Source organism: Lampris incognitus, chromosome 7, assembly GCF_029633865.1.
Source record: "Lampris incognitus isolate fLamInc1 chromosome 7, fLamInc1.hap2, whole genome shotgun sequence".
Lineage (NCBI taxonomy): Eukaryota > Metazoa > Chordata > Actinopteri > Lampriformes > Lampridae > Lampris > Lampris incognitus.
In genome coordinates, this window is record NC_079217.1 from 53,176,656 (window position 1) to 53,193,786 (window position 17,131).

The following is a 17,131-nucleotide window of genomic DNA, read 5'->3' on the forward strand; positions in this document are numbered from 1 at the left end:
TTTGCATGTGGATGTCTGCACCACCGCGGGAGCATGACCCATTACATCCATAGAGAGACATGCAGGGCTGCCTCTGAATGCAGCATTTACAAGGTGCCTTACAGTCTGTCTTACACTTGCAAATGACAAGTTCTGTCAAGTCCCTTGAAATAGGGGGAGTTGTAGTGTAGACAGAAGTTGGTGCAGTGTCTGGGGAGTCCTGCTGCCATCCCCATTGAGAGGGTGAGACTGTAGCATGGTCTTTGACAAGCGTATTGCCCCATACATGTCCACTCTGACGAAAACATAATTTAGTGTATACAAAGTGAAATACACAGCCTACATTATTCTCAGAAATGTTTACATTATGCCCCTATGCAAAGCTTTCTTACCTGATAAGCTACTCGAAGAAGATGCTGATGGAGTGCATCACTGCTTGGCGGCATGTGGTCAAAGTCTCTTCCTTTGTGAAAGAAGAGGGAGAGTTGAGCAGCATCCACAGTTGTGATGTTGTCCTCAGATACACCATAGAGCTCCATGACAAATCTCTGGAGCATGGGTGTGTGGGTTCTGATCATCTCAATGGTGGGGTTTGGGCCAGAAAGCAGCTGAAGAGGTAAGGTGAGCTCAGGCAGGGACTGCCACATGGACCAGGCTGTCTTCTTGCCTTTGCCAAAGAATGCTGAGGTAGTGTCGCACCCCGTAAGTGCATGAAATGCTGGCACTGCCATTGCCTTGTGTGGTCCAAGACTGTGAGCAATGGTATATGCTGGAATGTAGCTGGTAAGGGAAAAATAAATCAGTTACTAATTGGCCTTATGAAATAAGAACGAATAGCATAAACAGACCTTAATGAAATAACTGTACCTGAAGTGACGGTGTGCTCCAAAGACAATCCAGAGTTCATTGATCCTCTGTCCAAGAGCCACAAAAGTGGCAATGGCCAGTACTACAACATCACTATCACTGCTGCAGACAATCACTCGACGATGTCCAGCAAGGGTAGCTGCAGCCACATGCAGGAATACCCGAGTATCGGCTTCCTCATGCATGCATGGGGCCAATGCATCAATGTCAATACCAGCTGGTGAACTTGCACAATCCTCAAGCATAGTGATGAAGAGCCCCTTGCCCTGGATTGAGAAAGACGGCGTAATTTAGGGTATGCCGATAATACCTCAGTGATACATTCCAATGATACCTCAATGATACACTAATTTCTAAGTCAATACCTGTGGAAGTGTCATGAGCTTCAAGCATTTGGCCAGCTCCACGAACAGCTCCCGCTTGTTCAGATCCACATGTAGAAAGGCAGCCCAGTTGCCAGGAACTTTGGTCAAGAGAGTAACCCTCCTTCTTGCACCGGTGCCTCTTTGCTCCCGAGTCCCTGACCTCAGACTTGTTTTGGAGTACACATCCCAGACGATGTCAACGTGGTCATTTGTTTCAAACCAGAAGAAGATGTATGGTGTGAACATATCTGTGAAATACTGTGCAATGGTCACAGCACTTCCGGCACAAAGCATTTGAACAAGCACAGCACTTCCAGGACGAAGCCTTTGAACAAGCACAGCACCATCCAGCACAGCTGCAATTGTCACTAGTCTGTATTTGTTGAGATCTCTGGAAACGATGCAATCTAGAATCTCACTCTTGTTTACATGATGCATTTTTCCCCTGTGAGTGAGTGAAGGTGGACGGGGAGAACTTTCATGTGAGAACACTCCCTCATTGATTTCGTGACCAGAGTGAGCAGCCAGCAAAAGTTGGGTTACTTTTGCTTGTTGGTCCTTGACAACAGTCACCTCTGATTTGTTGTGTGGTTGGGAAAGAGGGGCCTTGAACAACTTCAGCCTGGTGAGTGGCATTGGAGCAGTGAACGCTTCTTCCTGTGACCTGACTCGCTTGTCAACAAATTTGTTGTATCTCTTCGTTCCAATGTCCTTCACCTTCCTTACATTGTCCACCACATCTGGGGGCATGATGATTGATTCATCTAAACCCAGCAGATCCCCACTATCCTCCATGAATGGATTTCCCAGGTCTTCAAAGGCATCAACCAGGTCCAGTACATCAGTCTGGGAAAAAAAAACCCCAAAACAAATGAAAATCGTGCATATCACTTAAAAGCATAAAGCTATCTCTCAATTTGCAATACAGCAGAAAAATACCTTGTAGTCAGCTTGAAACTTTGGGTACTGTTCATGGTGCCTTTGTTTTTCTGACTCCTTTGTCCCCTTAAATTCCCGGACAAGGCGTGCCATCTCAGGGCAAACAACCTGCTCTCGGCGAACTGTGGCTGGGTCGTCCAGATTGTCTATGACACCACCATGATTCTTCAGCCAATCAATGAGCTGCTCATGTATCTGGTCATGTGGGATTTTGGAGAACGCTCGCCTTGACTTCTGCCCCATGAAGTGACGACTCTGGAACTCAACAAACAGAGCAGGATGTTGTTCTTCTAGTGTTGCCATATCACATAAATGGATGGGCAGGTTGTGGGCATAGTGGGTATGATCCAGTGCAAATACCCATGGCATCAGAGAATCAAGCGTCTCCATGTACAGATAGGTCCATAAGTATTTAGACAGTTAAACAATATTTGTAATTTTGCCCCTGTACACCACCACAGTGGATTTGACATGAAGTATTTGAGATGTGATTGAAGAGTAGACTTTCAGCTTTAATTGAAGGGGTTTGATAAAAATATGGCATTAACTGTTCAGGAATTATAGCTATGGATATACAGGGCCACCCCATTTTCAGAGGCTCAAAAGTAACTGGACAAACAAACATAACTATGATTATAACAATTATATTTAATGTTTGGAGGAAAATCCTTTGCAGTCAGTGCCTGTCTGAAGTCTGGAACCCATCGACATCTTCAAATTCTGAGTTTCCTCCTTTGAAATGCTCTGCCAAGACTTAACAGCAGCTGCCTTCAGTTGCTGGTTGTTTGTTGGTCTTTTGGCCGTTAGTTTGATCTTCAGCAAGTGAAAAGCATGCTCACTTGGGTTGAGGTCAGGTGACTGACTTGGTCACTGATGAATATTCCGCTTTTCTGCCTTGAGAGACTCTTGGGTTGCTTTCTCATCTTGTTTTGTGTCATTATCCATCTGCAGTGTGAAGCGCCGTCCTCTCAGTTTTGTGACATTTGGCTAAATCTGAGCAAATGGTATATCCTTATAAACATCACAATCCATCCTGCTACTTCTGTCAGTAGTCACATGATCAATAAACACCACTGACCAAGTTCCACTGTCAACCATACATGCCCATTCCATAACACTACCTCCACCATGTCTGACAGATGATATGGTATGCTGAGAATCATGAGCTGTTCCTTTTGTTCTCCACACTTCCTCTTCCCATCCTTCTGGTACCAGCTAATCATTGCTTCATCTGTCCAAAAACCTTGTTCCAAAACTGGGTAGGTTTTTAGATGTTTTTAGACACTGTCTAATCTGGCTTCCTGTTCTTAAGTGACACCAGTGGCTTTCACCTTGTGGTAAACCCTCTGTATTTATTGTCATGCAGGCGTCTCTTGATTGTAGACTTGGTAAATGATACCCCTACCTCTCAAGAGTGTTTTTGACTTCACTAGATGTTGTGAATGTGTTTGTCTTCACTAGGGAAAGAATTCTGCGATTATCCACTGTAGATGTGCTCCGTGGACTTCCAAGCCTTTTGGTGTTGCTGAGCTTGCCAGTGCATTCTTTCTTTTTAAGAATGTACCAAAATGTTGATTTGGCCACTCCTGAAGTGTTTACTATCCATCTGATAGATTTCCTTTGCTTTTTCAGCCTAATGATGGCCTCCGTCTCTTGTATTGACACCTCTATGGACTTCATGTTGAGAGTTCCGATGAACAGTCACCAGATGCAAATGTAAATACTTGGAATGAACTTTAGACCTTTTTTATCTGCTTAATTTGTCATGGAATAATGATAGAAAAGGTCTTACTTGCCCATGAAACCACTTGTTAGTCAAGTGTCCAATTACTTTTGATCCTCTGAAAATGGGGTGACCATATATAAAACTGGCTGTAATTCCTGAACGGTTAATGCAATATTTTTTACTTTTCCTGGATCTGCGTCATACAGAGTTGTAAATGATTTGTTGCCCAATGGATGTTGCAATCTGGGACTTCTCAGGTTCAGGAGGTGGTTGATCAATGTCTGATCCTTCAAGAAGCATGTGTAGGAATGTTCTCAGCAGAAGAGGGATTGAATCAACATCACAGGAGGTTGAGAAGGAACCCGTAAAAGCCTGCTTCATGGGGGGGGGGGGATACACTTGCCGGAGGATTTTGGCTGCTTTGAGGATGATGGAGACATCAGTAGTCGTGTTGTTAACAGCTTTGCTCAAGTCATCATCAAACAAGGGACCAGCCACAATCCTTTCATACTGGTCTGATGTCTGAAATCAGGCGTTCAATGTCCTCACGAAGGTGTGTGGTGTTGCATCTGATGTATAGAAAGCCCAGATCAGCACTGCGCTTCTCATATAGGGCTGTCAAGTCAGACATTGCCAGTGATTCTCCTGACCCACGATAATCTTCGATGTATTCAAGCAAGTCATTGAGGACATGTGCTCTGGTGACCTGAGTTGCATTACTTTCAGTCATGTCACATCCAACAGCTTCTGCTTTTCGATGGAGCCTAGTCAGGCATGTACGATGATAAACAGCATCAATAGCGACCATGTCACCAGCCGCAAGTTGAGCCAATAGATGCTTGTCACCTACCACCTGAGCACATTCTTTCACTTTTCTATCCAAGCCAAGGGTGGCAGCCTTCCTCAATTCCTTTTTGTTGCCCACTTCACCCCAGAAGAGACACGGTCTGTTGACTGGTTCACATGCTGATGTCGATGGTGTGGGTAAAGCATGTGTGGTGGACTTGGCACCACTGTTCAGGCATCGCGTTTTTACAGGGCTCATGGACTCTTCATGCTTTTTTCTTGCTCTGTCAACTTTTTGACTGTCGGTGGCACTCCTGAACTTTTGTGCCACACTATTGTATTCGACATCATCAGCTGCACTACATCCTGAGCACCACCACCATTTCCATCACCACTAATGTCATCTACTACTACAAAAGCAGGCAAATCACCTAATTCCCTCAGCTCCTGGATGTTATCTGTGACTTCTTTGTAGCATGCAGAAAGCTTTTCAGGATTGTTTCTCAGCTTTATAGATAATGAGGGATTTAAAGCCGTTTCATTGCTTTTCAGCTGACATATGAAGCATAAACTCCAGTCATGAGTGTCCGTGTTTTTGGAGTTGCTCATGTTGGAAGGAACATCTATAGGCCTATAAATAATCTGAAACAAGAAATAAACTTGCTTTAACATCATGAAATAGATAAAAAAATAGATGATAGATAACAAGCATATTAGTTGCTAGTCAGTTAGCTAGCTGCTAGTTATCTAGTTAGTTAGCTGCTAGCTACTTAGTTAGTTATCTCCTAGCTGGCTAGTTAGTTAGCTAACATTACAAAGGTTTTGTATACAATGAGAAATCAATACATACCTCAAAGTGAACCTCAAAGTATTAACATTGATCCCACATTACTGTCATCTCAAAATTTTCTGTCATCTCAAAATTTGAATGAATGTGTTGTTGCAGCAACTGATTTGCATAGACTACTCCCAATTTGCATAGGTTACTCCTGATTGGTCTAAATCTCATGTTTTGAGCAGATGCAACCACTGGGGGCGGTGGGGGGGGCACACATTCAGTTGTTCTTATTTTTCACACGATCAGTGTAACTTTCTGTGTTTTGGGGGCAGAAACAAATTTTGGGGTACCGTTTCCTATTACAGTTCAGTAATAACAGGGTAATACCATAGTAATAGCGACTATTACTAGGAAACTATCCAGCAATTACCCTTAGTTACTGGTAATTACAAGTAGTAGTAGTAGTTATGAAGGCAATTGCTGGGTAATTTCCTAGTAATGTCAATATTGCCATGGTATTACCCTGTTATTACCGATCTGTAATAGGAAGTTGTACCGATTTGGTTTAGAGCCACCAAAATCCTAGGGCCAGCCCTGTGCTCGTGGATGGACACACATGACATTTATAGAAGCATTTACACCGCTTTAAAAACAAGTTAAGTTGTTATTTCATTGAGTGAACTTTTAAAAGAATGCATTTTCAAAACAAAATTAAAGTTATTATAGCTATAGTAGAAGCAAAGATGTGTGGTCTGGTGTATTTTCGGTGGCCATTTTGAAAAAATGCCTATATTTCACATACGAAATTAGATCAAACTTGTGTCTTTGGATAAAAACTTTTCTATGACCCACCCTAAGATACTTCCATACCAAAGGGGACCTTTGCATCATGAGTTGAAGTCAACACCCTATTTTTTGCACTTAACCCGTCTACTAAAATGGCAGTGTTGCTTTGGCAAGTCTGAAAGTTAAAAGTGAGGTCATTTTCCAGTTCTGCTTTGTGTACAGTGTGTGGTCAACCCTTCCCGCCCAGGTCGTGGTCTCTTCAAAACGCTCCCCTCTGGCAAGAGGTTAAGGTCTATAAAAACCAGAACCTCATGCCACAACAGCTTCTTCCCAACAGCAGTAGGCCTTTCTAACAAACTCCCAGACACCCACAGATAATTTCACTGCCCCCCACCCACCCCCTTTAACCCTCTCTCCACACCACGACATGACACACACCTACATACATGCACGCACTCACATGCACAAACACAGTGCAATACATCTATCTGCCCTACTGTGCATGGACACTTTGCATAATGCTGCACTACCCTGTAAATAACTCTTATTCTGCAACAACTTCTCATTCTGTAAATAACTTCTTATTTAAAAACATTCATCCAGCCATCCATTATCCGAACCGCTTATCCTGCTCTCAGGGTCACGGGGATGTTGGAGCCTATCCCAGCAGTCATGGGCGGCAGGCAGGGAGACACCCTGGATAGGCCACAAGGCCATCGCACAGGGCCCACACACACACACACATTCATACCGAGGAGCAATTTAGTATGGCCGATTCACCTGACCTACATGTCTTTGGACTGTTGGAGGAAACCGGAGCACCCGGAGGAAACCCACGCAGACACGGGGAGAGCACGCAAAGTCAAGTCAAGTCAGTTTTATTTATATAGCCCAGTATCACAAATTACAAATTTGCCTCAAGGGGCTTTACAGCAACACAACATCCTGTCCTTAGACCCTCGCATCGGGTAAGAAACCTCTCCTTAAAAAAAAAAAAAACTTTTAACAAAAGTCCACACAAGGGACGACGCAGGACAGCCCCCAAGGTTGGACTATACAGGGGCTCAAACCCAGAACCTTCTTGCTGTGAGGCGACCATGCTAACCACTGTGCCACCGTGCCGCCCTTTTTAAAAACATCTCATTTAATATTTTGTAAATAGAGTATTTGCCATATTCCCAACCTAGCCATTGAGGATGCACAAGGCAGTGCATTGTTAGTGCCGGTCCCAAGACCGGATAAATGGGGAGGGTTGGGTCAGGAAGGGCATCCAGCATAAAACCTTTGCTAAAACAAATATGCGGCTCATAAATAAGATTTCCATACTGGATCAGTCGAGGCCCAGGTTACCAACGACCGCCACCGGTACTGTTGGCCAGCAGGGTGCCGGTGGAAACTATGTTACTGTTGGGGGAAGGAGGAGAGGGGGAAGGCATGTCCAGAGGTAGCGGGAGAGGAGGAAGGGTAGGAGTGCTGAGGTGAGAGTCAGAACTTTGAATGACTGGTAAAGGGAGAGAGCTGGCTGATATGATGTAAAGAAGAAAGGTAGGCATACTGTGTGTGCAAGAGACCAGGTGGAAGGGGAGTAAGGCCAGGAGCATCAGAGGTGGGTTCAAACTCTTCTACCCTGGTGTGAATGGGAGGAGAAATGGGGTAGGGGTAATTCTGAAGGAACAGCATGTCAAGAGTGTGCTGGATGTGAAGAGAGTGTCAGACAGAGTGATGAGTATGCAGCTGGAAATCGAAGGAGTGATGATGAATGTTATCAGCACATATGCCCCACAAGTTGGGTGTGAGATGGAAGAGAAAGAAGAATTCTGGAGTGAGTTGGATGACGTGGTGGAGAGGGTACCCAAGAAGGAGAGAGTGGTGATTGGAGTGGACTTCAATGGGCATGTTGGTGAAGGGAACAGAGGTGATGAAGTGATGGGCAGGTATGGTATCAAGGAGAGGAATGTGGTAGGACAGATGGTGGTCGATTTTGCAACAAGGGTGGAAATGGCTGTGGTGAATACATATTTCAAGAAGAGGGAGGAACACAGGGTGACATACAAGGGTGGAGGAAAGTGCACACGTGGACTATACGTATTTTATGTAGAAGGCGCAATCTGAAAGGGATTGGAGACTGCAAGCTGGTGACAGGGGAGAATGTAGCTAGGCAGCATCGGATGGTGGTCTGTAGGATGACTTTGGAGACCAAGAAGAGAAAGAGAGTCAAGGCAGAGCCAAGTATCAAATTGTGGAAGTTGAAGAAGGAAGACTGTTGTGTGGAGTTAAGACAGGCACTGGGTGGTAGTGAAGAGTTGCTGGATGGCTGGGCAAGCACTGCAGACATAGTGAGGGAGACAGCTAGGAAGGTACTTGGTGTGTCATCTGGACAGAGGAAGGAAGACAAGGAGACTTGGTGGTGGAATGAGGAAGTACAGCAAAGTATACAGAGGAAGAGGTTGGCAAAGAAGAAGTGGTAAAGTCAGAGAGATGCAGAAAGCAGGAAAGAGTACAAGGAGATGTGGCGTAACGTGAAGAGAGAGACGGTGAAGCTAAAGGAAAGGGCATATGGTGAGTTGTATGAGAGGTTGGACACGAAGGAAGGAGAAAAGGACTTGTACTAATTGGCTCAACAGAGGGACCGAGCTGGGAAGGATGTGCAGCAGGTTAGTGTGATGAAGGATAGAGACGGAAATGTGCTGACGAGGGAGGAGAGTGTGTTGAGAAGGTGGAAGGAGTACTTTGAGGGGCTGAAGAATGAGGAAAATGAGAGAGAGAAGCTTGGATGATGTTGGGATAGTAAATCTGGAAGTGCGGTGGATTAGTAAGGAGGAAGTGAGGGCAGCTATGAAGAGGATGAAGAGTGGAAAGGCGGTTGATCCAGATAACATACCTGTGAAGGCATGGAGGTGTTTAGGAGAGATGGCAGAGGAGTTTTTAACTAGATTGTTTAACACAATCTTGGAAAGTGAGAGGATGCCTGAGGAGTGGGGAAGAAGCATACTGGTACCGATTGTCACATCACCAAGGGTGATGTGCAGAACTGTAGCAACTACAGAGGTATAAAGTTGATCAGCCACAGCATGAAGATATGGGAAAGAGTAATAGAGGCTAGGTTAAGAGGAGAGGTGATGATCAGCAAGCAGCAGTATGGTTTCATGCCATGAAAGAGCACTACAGATGTGATGTTTACTTTGAGAATGTTGATTTAGAAGTATAGAGAAGGCCAGAAGGAGTTACGTTGTGTCTTTGGGGATTTAGAGAAAGCATATGACAGGGTGCCGAGAGAGGAGGTGTGGTATTGTATGAGGAAGTCGGGAGTGGCAGAGAAGTATGTAGGAGTGGTGCAGGATATGTATGAGGGCAGTGTGACAGTGGTGAGATGTGTGGTTGGAATGACGGATGGGTTCAAGGTGGAGGTGGGATTACATCAAGGATCGGCTCTGAGCCCTTTTTAGTTTGCAATGGTGATGGACAGGTTGTCGGACGAGATCGGGCAGGAGTCTCCGTGGACCATGAAGTTTACGTATGACATTGTGATCTGTAGCAAGAGTAGGGTGCAGGTTGCGGAGAGCCTGGAGAGGTGGAGGTATGCACTGGAGAGAAGAGGAATGAAAGTCAGTAGGAGAAAGACAGAATACATATGCATGTACAAGAAGGACGGCAGAATGATGAGGATGCAAGGAGTAGAGGCGATGAGTGCAGAAGAGAGGTGAAGAAGAGAGTGCAGGCAGGGTGGAGAAGAGTCTCAGGAGTGATATGTGACAGAAGGGTACCAGCAAGAGTTAAAGGGAAGGTTTATAAGATGGTTGTGAGACCAGCTGTGTTATATGGTTTGGAGACAGTGGCACTGATGAAAAGACAGGAGGTGGAGCTGGAGGTGGCAGAGTTGAAGATGCTAAGATTTTCACTGGGAGTGATGAAGAAGGACAGGATTAGGAACAAGTATATTAGAGGGACAGCTCAGGTTGGACGGCTTGGAGACAAAGCAAGAGAGGCAAGTTTGAGATGGCTTGGACATGTGTGGAGGAGAGATGCTGGGTATATTGGGAGAAGGATGCTGAATATGGAACTGCCAGGGAAGAGAAGAGGAAGGCCAAAGAGGAGGTTTAGGGATGTGGCGAGGGAGGACATGCAGGTGGCTGGTGTGACAGAGGAAGACGCAGAGGACAGGAAGAGATGGAAACGGATGATCTGCTGTGGCGCCCCCTAACGGCAGCAGCCAAAAATGGTAGTCGTAGTACTTGCCATAGTCACAGTGTTGCCACGTTATTGCACCCTATTAAGCCTGTTTTTATTTATTTCTATTTTTATTGTGTCTCGTGTATATACATTATTTTACTCTATTTTATTATCATTTTAACTTTTACCTCACTCTTGCTGTTAATTAATTTTCCCCTCATGCACCAACAGACCAAGTCAAGTTCCTTGTATCTTCATGACCTACTTGGCAATAAATATGATCCTGATTTTGATTTTATGTGGCCCGGACTATTGCAGCGGGTAACAATACGGTAACAATGGCTGTGCCGTGACGTTGAACACTAAGACAACAAACACAGACATCAGGCAGACAAAGGATAGATGATCGCGCGTCAACTCTCTGCTTTTAGAAGCCCTCTGAGCTCAAATCAGCACGGGCGGGCGCTGTTGAGCGAGCGAGAGGGAAGCCGTGCAGAGGATGTGGCCACAGGGCCCACTCCCATAGTACAGGCCCCCCTGTGTGTGTGTGTGTGTGTGTGTGTGTGTGTGTGTGTGTGTGTGTGTGTGTGTGTGTGTGTGTGTGTGTGAATGTCTACTTTATGCTCTCTGAGAGTTATGTAAGCTGTTTGGGGAAGAACGAAATTCTGCACATGGCAAGAAGGGGATTAAAAAGAAACTATCATGACGACGATCTTCTTTTTCGTAAAGGCTGGGGGTAACTCGGGGCATGTAGCCCGGATTACAAATGAATACGCGTGCACACAGCGCGCGGTAACTCCCAAGGCTGGTCTCATTATGATTCGCCGAACTTCGCTGACAGTGTTTTTTTGTTAATTTGCACAGAAGTTTTACCATTTTAGCATAATCTTCTTTTCTCTCTTTTTTATTTCTCTCCTCCGCTATCTCACCGCCCGCCTCCCTCTTCCCCAGAGTTACTACACCACTCTATATGCAAGTGTGTGTGTGTGTGTGTGTGTGTGTGTGTGTGACATAACTGGCTTTGTGCACAGCCATCGTAAAACAGCAGCCATCTCCGATGAACGCTACCATTCGTCATCTCCGTCAGATTGTTAGGGACCAATAATAAACCACCTTAAAACCACTTCATTTCATTTTCCGCATTAAAGAGAAGATGGAGACATGTTTTTCTATGAGCAACTCAACGGGTGGCTGATGGATGAGAATGGGAGACTGTAGTGGAGGACCAAACTGTGCATTTGACCTCGCCGGGGGGGGGGGGGTAGATGACTGTTGCATCAACGAACGATAAGAAATGACACTAAAAAATAAATAAACCTTTAAGGGATCAGTAGACCCACACAGAAGACAAGAGTGGCCCTAAGGGGCTGCATGCATGTGCGTGTGTGTGTGTATGTGTGTGTGTGTGTGTGTGTGTGTGTGTGTGTGTGTGTGTGTGTGTGTGTGTCTGTGTTCATGGAAAGATAAGAACAATTGTGGGATGATTCTCTTAAATCCTGCTCGTAAGTCAGACAGCAGCCATCTGGACCCCTGACACACAAAAACAGGCATACAACACAGAAATCATTCTCTCTCCCTCCACCCTCTCTCTCTCTCTCTCTCTCTCTCTCTCTCTCTCTCTCTCTCTCTCTCCCTCTCTCTCCATGCACACATACATACATACATTTTATATTTATACATATCCCTCTCACCCTTTTTCGGGTGGTGTGAGTCTTCCTCAAGCTCGGGTCCTCTACCAGAGGCCTGGGAGTCTGAGGGTTCTCTGCAGTATCTCAGCTGTTCCTAGGACTGCACTCTTCCGGACAGAGACCTCAGATGTTGTTCCTGGAATCTGCTGGAGCCACTCTCCCAGCACTAGGGGTTAAAGCCCCTAGTGCTGCTATTACTACTGGGACTACTGTGGACTCCACCTTCCACATCTGATCTAGTTCTTCCCCCAGCCCTTGGTATTTCTCTAGCTTCTCATGCTCTTTCTTCCCAATTTTGCCATCGCTTGGGACTGCTACATCGATCACTACTGCTGTCTTCTGTTTCTTGTCGACCACCACGATGTCTGGTTGGTTAGCCAGCACCTGCTTGTCAGTCTGGACCTTGAAGTCCCACAGGATCTTAGCTCTGCCATTCTCAACCAGCTTTGGTGGTGTCTTCCATTTGGACTTGGGGGCTTCCAGTCTGTATTCAGTACAGATGTTCCTGTACACTGTCCCAGCCAATTGGTTATGCCTTTCAGTGTACACTATCCCAGCTAGCATGTTACACCCTGCTAATGCTACAGGCCGAGCTAATCTCTGCAAGTGACGCTATCCTGTTCAGATGGGGCCTGCCCCGTCATCCATCAAAATATCCACCTAATGGATTATGATTATTATGGATGATGATTATTTCCCCCTACTCATGTTGTCATGCATTTTTCTTTGCTGTGGTCCTGTAGCAACCCATTAAGGACTAGCATTTAACAAAATAAAAAAAACTAGCACTGCGTGGGGCTAGTACCTTGGAAATGCATTGACAAGTTTTTGAAAAACATGCTTTGTGCTATTTTCAACACATGGTGATAACCTTCGGAAATCCTTGGGCGATCCTTCTTTGAGTCGTCAATATGTGGACGCTCCTGTCCTTATACACTTCTTTACGATGCGGCGGAGGAAAATTCCCCTGGGCTTTTTCGTTATCACCGTGAACATCATACTAGACAAAATAAAAAAACGTGTCTCTTTTAAAAAGGAACGAAGCGAAATAATTGCAAGCTTCTGTACGGGGAAGTTTGGTGTTCTTCCTACAGGTTTCAGAAAGGAGATGGGGAAGAAGAACAGGAGTATCCAAACGCGTTTGAACGTTCACTTGGACGAGCCACAAAAAGGTGAGATTTTACACTTTTTTCAAAATATATTCAAACAATATGTTTCCCTAGGCTAACAGAAACGGCTTCGAGGGTTTCAGAAAGGTCATCAGATTGGGAAATTTGGGTTAGGAAACCTTGCTCAACGTGAGTCAACAAGAGTTTTCCAGGAAACTGTCACAGCATTTCCATGGGGCTATTGAACGAGCATAGTGGTTTTTGCTAGTCCCAAACGGGGCTAAGCCCTGCAGCTGCATTTTTATTTCTATTTGAATTCATTTCAATTAATCATAACCCATCATGCAATTCACGTGTTACACATGTAATCCACAAGCCTCATTGTCAATTGAAGATTCGGAAATGTAAATGATAATTGACTATGTTTCAAGTCAAGCAAAGGGCAGATATGTGACAGAGCTGCTAATGCGCGATTTGTTGAAGGAATTAAGATGCGTATTATGTGTTTCCGTTGTCAGCGTCCCGGTTTGGGGCTTAAATCATGCAGTCACCCTGCCATTAGGCCTAATATTAAGTCACTTCATGGTCACAGCCACAACAGCATATTTTTAGCAACTGCATGAAGTCACTTCACAGCCACTGGGCGTTTCAGTCAGGAGAGACATAGTGAATGAAGTAAAGATAATCATTTATTAAAACAGATGATTCGGTGGAAATTAATACATGTCAAGAAAGTCATTGGCGCTTAGACTCAACAGGGAGATTTTTTAATCGAGGGGCATCAGCCCTGAGCAGTAGCATAATAAGTCCCCCATGGAGTCCAGACACTGGTGGTGGTGGCGGCTGATGACTTCTGCTGAGATGATAGATAGATAGTCCAGTTCTTCTTGCCATGCCTCGGTCAGGGGCATTAACCCTAATATGCATGTCATTGATGGTGGGAGGAAAGTGGAGCACCCGGAGGAAACCCACGCAGGCATGGGGAGAACATGTCACACAGAAAGGACCTGGGATGGCCTGGAGTTCAAACCCAGGACCTTCTTGCTATGAGATGACAGTGCTAACCACTGGGCCGTTGTGCCGCCCCGTAAGGCTGATGATGCTGATGAAGAAATGAAACTGATGATCTCTGAGGACTTAAGCAGTGATGGGGAGGTGGCGGGGCGCATACAAAAGCAGCACAAATGCCTAGAGGAAGAGAGAAAAACATTTAAAAGAGCAGCAAGAAGATGGGCTAACCATGCAGGTGTGTCACTGTGCTATTGGATAGATAAGAACAGGTGAAGTGGTCAGCTGGTAACCCAATTATCAGCCCCAGACAATGACAATTAGTGAGCATGCATGAGGGAATGACAGGATAAAATAAGAAATATAACTACAGGCCTATTCATGCAAACGATAGTCTTCCTGACTGAACTTTCGCTAAATCTCCATTTCAATCAGGAGAGACATAGTGAATAAAGTGAAAATAATCATTCATTATAATAGAGGATTTACTGGAAATTAATACACGTCAAGAAGGTCTTTGGCGCTTAGACTCAACGGGGAGATTTTTTTTTTTAAATCGAAGGGCATCACCCCTGAGCAGCAGCACAATATATCCCCCAAAATAAGGGGCACAAGCCCCAAACACAGCCTAACGTATTTCCCCCCCAAAGAATATTTACTTAACAAACAGGAATGAAACAGGGCACAATAATCATAACAAAGACAGTATAATCTGCTGAGGGATGAATAGAAAAAATAAGCAAGACACGGTAAAATGTGTGCTGAAGTGACCGTAAATGATTGGAAAGAAACAAAAACACAACCATTAGGTCAGCAATGACAAACAGCTAACAAGTTTGAGCTTAGCCAGCAATGCCTAATGGGCAGCAATGACCATAATGACCTGCTTGCAGATGAAAGGGCCTTAGCCAGCAGTGCTCCTTGTCAGCAATGACATGGACAGCTAACACTTTTGAGCTAGCCAGCAATGGCAAAGACTGCAAAGAATGGGCCTTAGCCAGCAATGGCTAGTGTCAATGGTAATGAGAGGTGTAGGCAGAAATAAGACACCGATGACTTGGAACTCAGCAATAATTGGACTGGCCAAAAGAGGTCAGCAATGACCTAAAATGAGTAATTAGACATTGTAGTAGGTGATACAAAACACAGAACAACCCACCACCACTTACATGCGACTGCTCACCATAAGCTATAATGGGCAAGATCAACTTCGTCATACATTTTATATATATATATATATATAATACAATGAAATTCTTGTGCTCTGGCTCTCTCCACCTTAACTAAAAAGGGACACAATGACAAAGAACACAAGGACATGTCATCCAAAACAAAACAAAAAACAAAAAAAACCCAAACAGACTACTATGTACACAGTGAATTCATACGTTATATACACACAATATACAGTATACAATGGCAACAATGTAAGGTGCGTATGGGTGCATCAGCCGTTTAGCAATGTGACTGCCTAAGGAAAGAAACTATTACTGAAACGGGTGGTGTTTGATTTGATGCTCCGGTAACGAGTGAGAACAGCAGGATGGCTGGTGTCCTTGATGATGTTTTGGGCTTTCCTTTTGCAGTGAGTGGTGTAAATATTATGAAGTTGCGGTAGATCCATGCCAATGATTTTAGCTGCTGTTTACAGTCCACAGTACTGGGCTGTCAGGTTGCCAAGCCACACTTTGACACAGCCTGTCAAGACATAAAAGTTCATAAGCGTTTTGGTGCTCATACCAAAACTCTTGAGAGACGCCTCAGAAAATACAGTCTCTGCTGTGGCTTCTTCGGGATGCAATTGATGTTGACAGAGCGTTTGAGAGTGTCTGTGATGTGTACACCGAGAAATCTTAAACTGTCCACAATTTCAACAAATGACCCATTGATGGAAATAGAAATGTGGTTTCCTCTGATCTCTCTTAAGTCAACCATGATTCATTTTTTCTTACTGACATTTAGAGGTTGTTATCATGGCATCGTGTGGTTAGATCTTTCACTTCCCTCCTTTAGGCCCTCTCATCACTGTCACTTATTAGTCCAATCACTGTGGTGTCATCTGCAACTGTAATGATGATGCTGTTGTTGCCATATTTGGCAACACAGTCGTGTGTAAACAGACAGTATGATAGGGGACTGAGACAGCAGCCATGAGGTGCGCCGGTCCTTAGAACTAATGTAGATGAGTATGTTCTACCTATTCTCACCGTCTGGGGCCTGCCTGTCAGGAAATCAAATAACCAATTACAGATAGAATTGCCCAGACCAAGACACCTTGATTATCAACACCAGTTGTGATGGTACAATTGTATTAAAAGCAGAGCTGTAATCAATAAAAAACCTTCTGACAATAAGCAACATTCTGACAGGTATTTTTCTTTCCAGGGTGTACTAAAGCAGTATGTAGTGCAAGTGAGATAGTGTCATCTACAGATTGGAACAGTAGGCAAACTAATTGGTCAAGGGTAGCAGGAATGTTATTATCGCCATCTTTGAGCCTTAATGATTGCAGAGGTATCAGGGTGCACATAGGATGCATTGGCAGTGGGTAGATGCAGCTAGTCTTTTCTCATATAAAATCTGGCACATTCTTTAAATGACTGGAGAGAACTGGTTTAATAGAGGGCTAAAGTTTCTAGAGGTGGACTGCTGTGGGTAATGGGCTGGCTGCTGGGCAAAGACTCTTGAATACCCAGAAATTAAAACGGGATAAAGAATCAGCAATGATGGTAGCATGACCTGGCAAATGATGGGCTGTAATTATAAAAGTTTGCATGACTGATAGCCATGTGTAATACGTCTCATGAATGGCATGATTTCGAAAGTGGATGAACGGCCTTTATTAGCGGTGCCTGCGATTGCTTCATTGACACACTGTACTGCGATGCGTTTACGTTACCAGAACCTCTCCCATCATAACACGTTACTGC